Genomic DNA, 5910 nt, shown 5'->3' with positions numbered 1-5910 from the left:
GAAAATTGCTAACTTCTAAGTGTATGTCCTTCCAGACCTGTTCCGGCCTGTGTGCATATAGGTGTGCACTCACAGACTTGCAGCAGCATCGGTCCTTACACTTGGCCCCAAGTTTCTATTTTGCCATAGACAAAAAGAGGAATCAGAAGTTCTGGAAAAAAAATTTCACTTTGACTTTAAAACAACATCTCTCCTTGAGCAAGGGCAAATATTGGACTAAACGTATCCTTATTTTTGAGTCTTCACATTTTATCCGAAAAAAAAATTCTAATTTAATTCAATAAACCAGAATACTTCTATTTTAATTCAATAAACCAGAATACTTCTCAGGCAGAGCATTTATACATATAATTTACTTCAAAAAGAAAAGAGATTTAGGAATGGAAATTAAGAATTCTCCGAACTCATTTAGATTTACTTCTGATCCTCCTCAAGTCACCAAAATACAGACAATAGTCTGGAATAAAAATAAACAAATAAAAAACGAGTTTTGTGGGGAGCCTGAGGCAGGAGCATCAATTGAGCAGAAGAGTTTGAGGCCTGGGAGACAGAGCAACATCCTGTATCTCAAAAAAAAAGAAAGAAAGAAAGAGCCCTAGTTTTAAATTTTTATTTCTTTTCTGACTTTTTATTTTATTTCTCTTCTGAAAAGTAACTTAGTAATAAAACAGTTCCCTCTTCTTATTTCTCCAGCTAAATGGAAAGAAATATTGGCAGAACCTTGACTCCACAGTACAGTTAAATCCAAGAAAATCAAATTTGTAGAAATGCAAAAATATTTTTGTATTTTTTTTAATTACTGTGACCAATTAGTTTGCTTGGAACAGCCCCAGTTTACATCTTTTTGCCAGCAAAATTATTAATAGGGCCTCCTTTCACTCTCAAAAGTATTCCTGTTCAAACAATAAATTTTATGGCCATGCTATTTATTTATTTTTATTTGTTTATTTATTTATTTATTTTGAGACGGAGTTTCACTCTTTTTCTCCAGGTTAGAGTACAATGGCATGATCTCGGCTCACCACAACCTCCGCCTCCCGGGTTCAAGCAATTCTCCTGTCTCAGCCTCCCAAGTAGCTGGGACTTCAGGCATGTGTCACCACCCTGACTAATAGAGACTACTAATTTTTAGTAGAGATGTCTCTCTTAAGTAGAGACGGAGTTTCTCCATGTTGGTCAGGCTGGTCTCGAACTCCCGACCTCAGGTGATCCACCTGCCTTGGCCTCCCAAAGTGCTGGGATTACAGGCGTGAGCCACCGCGCCCAACAGTCATGGCCATGCTATTTATAATCAAGCTAAGAAAGTTGTTAAACACTGACTTTTAAAAAAGAAAAAAAATTAAATTTATAAAGATTTGAAAATAGGTATCAGTCTAATTTCAGTATTCATTCATTTAGTACAGTAACACACTGAATGAGGATCAGCTTCCAATAACATTTGTCACTTGACTGTTATGTAATTCTGGATAATTTTCAAAGATCAATCATGTTTTCAGTGTGGCAAAGAATGAGACCCTGATTCCACTGTAGAATGAAAATTATCAAGAGAAAAGGGAGCCACATGTTAGTTAATACTGTAAAGGAAAATAAAATCTCGGGACCCGCAAACTCACTACTCCAAAGGGAAAAGCTAAGCTTGGGAACTGCATCATGTAAAAAAACTGCCTTCCTTTTGTTCCTAAAGAGATAGCTGCAAGAGAGAAGGCCACATATCTCCCCAGGTGGCCTCCCTCACCCTGACAATGTAAATTAACAGCTTATCTTCACAGGAATGGGACAAAAGGAGGAATCATGCTTCCACCCGCCCCAAGACAAATGCATATTTGACCTCTTCCTCTACTCGGTTTACTTATCTTATGTAAAATGCATAATTCACTGTTCCTCTTTCCCCTCCTGCCCACTCTTTCCTCTTTAAATACTGAAGTCCCCAAAACCCTCTTGGGAAAAAGCATAGGCCACAAATCCTTTTGTTTTGTGCCCCTTTTTCCCAGTTGCATCCTCAACCTTGGCAAAATAAACCTCTAAATTGCCTGAGATCTGTCTCAGACACTTTTTGATTTACAATACCATGCTGTATCTTCCCTGAGCATCACAATGTGATAGCTAAGTATGCTGGTGGTGGTAAAGTGTCTCAGTCCTTCAGAAGTTCTCAACATGGGATCCCTAACCAGTAGCATCACCATCCTCCCAGAACTTGCTAGAAATGCAAATTCCCAGACCCTACCCTAGATCTACTGAATCAGAAACTCTAAAAGTAGGGCCAAGTGACCTGTATTTTAACAAGCCCTCCGAGGGATTCTGATGAACATACTGACTTAAATGATCTATATACAATAAGCAAGCTGATTTGGATGATCTATAGACAATAATTAAGAGGTGAGCAGTGTTATCTTTAGGACTAGAACCCTCTGACATAAGAATTTATCTTCAGGCCATTTCACAGGATATTTTTGCAGGTATACAGTCAGTTCTCCAAATCTGTGGTTTCCACATCCATGGATTCAACCAAACCACAGATCAAAAATATCTGGAAAAAAATTGCATCTGTACTGAACTTGTATGGACTATTTTTTCTTGTCATTATTCCTTAAACAGTAGAGTATAACGATTTATATAACATTTACATTGTATTAACTAAGTCATCTAGAGATTATTGAAAGTATACAGGAGGATGTGCATCGGTTATATGAAAAAACTACACCATTTTATATATGGGATATAAGCATCCATGGATTTTTGTATCCATGGGTGGATACAGGCTGAATGCGGTGGCTCACACTTGTAATCTCAGCATTTTGGGAGGCTAAGGCAGGAGGATCACTTGAGGTCAGGAGTTTGAGATCAGCCTGGCCAACATGATGAAACCCTGTCTCTACTTAAAATACAAAAATTAGCCTGGCATGGTGGTGTGTGCCTGTAATCCCAGCTACTTAGGAGGTAAAGGCATGAGAATCACTTGAACCCAGGAGGCAGAGGTTGCAGTGAGCTGAGATGGCACTACTGTGCTCCAGCCTGGGTAATGGAGGGAGACCCTGTCTAAAAAAGGGAAAAAAAAAAAAAGAAGATGAAAAAGAAGAAGAAAAAAGAATATGTGTAATCTTGAAAGCCAACAGTCCTGAAGCCATGAGAGCCGTCTAGCAGCCACTGGAGGGGCACAAAGGATTTGGAGCACCTGGAAGAGCCCCACCCCCCGAGTCTTGTCACTGTTTGACTTGTCTGGCAGCTTCCTGGAAAAGCTACATTCCCAGAGTTTGTCTTTAACTGGCATAACTCAGAGCTTGCCCTGTGCAAGTGGCCCTCTCCACGGGGCATTGTTAAAAACAATCAGTAACAATTGTTTAATATTACAGCAGCCTCAGGTAGTGACACCAGTTAAAGCTAACAACAGGCTGACTGAAAAACTTGAAAAAGAAAAGTGAAGAATGAGATGTCCATGGGGAGGGGGCATTAAAAAGATTTAACATAAGCTGCCTGGTGGCACATGCCTGTAGTCCCAGCTACTCAGGGGGCTGAGGTGGAAGGATCACTCGAGCCCAGGAGCCTGAGGCTGTAGTGTGTTATGATTGCACCTGTGAATAGCCACAGGACATCAGCCTGGGCAACATAGCAAGATCTCATCTAACAGAAAAAAAAAAAAAAATTAACATATTTCTGGAAATCTGAGAAGGCCCCAGTTTTACTTCTGGCTAACCTTGAGGCTTTGAGCAAGCAGGATGTGAAGGCTGAGGCAAAGATGTGAACTGTCTGCCTGAAAATTGAAGGCATAAGGCTGGGCGTGGTGGCTCACACCTGTAATCCCAACACTTTTGGAGGCCAAGGCGGGCAGATCACGAGGTCAGGAGATCCAGACCATCCTGGGTAACACAGTGAAACCCCGTCTCTACTAAAAATGCAAAAAATTAGCAGGGCGTGGTGGTGGGCTCCTGTAGTCCCAGCTACTCGGGAGGCTGAGGCAGGAGAATGGCGTGACCCCAGGAGGCAGAACTGGTAGTGACCCAAGATTGTGCCACTGCACTCCAGCCTGGGAGACAGAGTGAGACTCCGTTTCAAAAAAGAAAAGAAAAGAAAAGAAAATTGAAGGCATGCATTAATATGCACACATAGTCCTGCCATAAACAAAGGAAGATAAAATCTTTGATTCTAGCATTTGAGGAATGGTAGAGCATTTCTCTCATCGTTAGTGAAAAATTAAGCTAACTGAGCAAGGACTACAGATGGCTACAGTGACGTATCAGTGACTACAGATGACAAAGAGGACAGACTTTACAAAATCAGTCCAAGGAAGGTACTAAACAAATAGAAACAGTAACAATAGCAAGCCCTGGGGGAAAGGGAAACACGGTTTTCAGAGTTGCCACATTACATTATTTTTAATGTCTGTTTTAGCAAAAAGTTGTAAGACACATAAAACAAGGGCCAGGCGCAGTGGCTCACTCCTGTAATCCCAGCACTTTGGGAGGCTGAGGTGGGTGGATCACGAGGTCAGGAGATTGAGACCATCCTGGCTAACACGGTGAAACCCTGTCTGTCCTAAAAATACAAAAAATTAGCCAGGTGTGGTGGCAGGCGCCTGTAGTCCCAGCTACTCGGTAGGGTGAGGCAGGAGAATGGCGTGAACCCAGGAGGCAGAGGTTGCAGTGAGCCAAGATAGCACCACTGCACTCCAGCTTGGGTGACAGAGCAAGACTTGGTCTCAAAAAAAAAAAAAAAAGACACACAAACAGGCAGAAAAGGACACAGGCTGGAAGACAGTCAACAGACTATCACTGAAAATGCACAAATTGTAGACTTACTAGACAAAGACCTAAAATCAGCTATTATACATGTGTTCAAAGAACTGACGGAAACCATGGCTCAAAAATTAAAGGAAAATACGAGAGCAATATCTCAGCAAAAAGACAGTATAGTTAAAGATATAGGAGTTATTTAACTATATATAAAGAAACTCTGTAATTGAAAGGTATAATAACTGAAATGAAAAATCCATTAGAGGGGAACAACAGCAGGATTGAGGGGCAGAAGAATTAGCAAAATTGATGTCCATGGATACTGCCTAGTCTGAAGAACATACAGAAAAATCAATGCAGAAAGATGAACAGAGCCTAAGAGATCAGTAGACACCATCAAGTATACTACAATATATCTAGTACCAACTGGGAGTACCAGAAGGAGAAGAGGGAGATAAAGGTGCAGAAAAAAATATTCACCAAAACCTTCCCAAATTTGATTTAAAAATTAATCTATAATCCAAAACTTTCAACAAACTCCAACTGAAATGAACTCAAAGAGAAGCATGCTGAGATATATCATAATCAAACTATCTAAAGCCAAAGACAGAGAGAATCTTGAAAGCAGCAAGGAAGAAGCAACTCCTCATGTACAAAGAATCCTCAATAAAATTAACAGCTGTTTTCTCACCAGAAACCATAGAGACCAGAAGGCAATAAGATGACATGTTCAAAATAATAAAAGGAACGGAAGGAAGAGCAGACCTAGAATTCTATATTCAGCAAAACTGTCCTTGAAAATGAAAGAGAAATTAAGACTACCTCAGATAAACAAAAACTGAGAGAATGCATTGCTAGCAGATCCACCCACTAAGAAGCACTAAAGGAGTCCTTTAGGCTGAAATAAAATGGCACCAGAGAGTAACCCAAATTCATACAAAGAAAACAACTAAGGCAAATTTAAAGTCAGTGTGTCACGCTTTTCTTCTCTCTGATTTAAAAGACAACTGCATAAAAAGTAAGTATGAATCTGTGTTGATGGGCTCATAATGTAAAAAGATATAATTTGTATGACAATAATAGCACAAAGAAATGGGGGAGTAAAGAGAGTTGAACTGGAGTACAGTTTGTGTATGCCATTGAAATTAAGTTCTAGGCCGGGCGCGATGGCTCAAGCCTGTAA

The sequence above is a fragment of the Colobus angolensis genome, unplaced genomic scaffold, assembly GCF_000951035.1.
Source record: "Colobus angolensis palliatus isolate OR3802 unplaced genomic scaffold, Cang.pa_1.0 Scaffold42, whole genome shotgun sequence".
Classification (NCBI taxonomy): Eukaryota; Metazoa; Chordata; class Mammalia; order Primates; family Cercopithecidae; genus Colobus; species Colobus angolensis.
Note: the sequence above shows the minus strand (reverse complement) of the source record.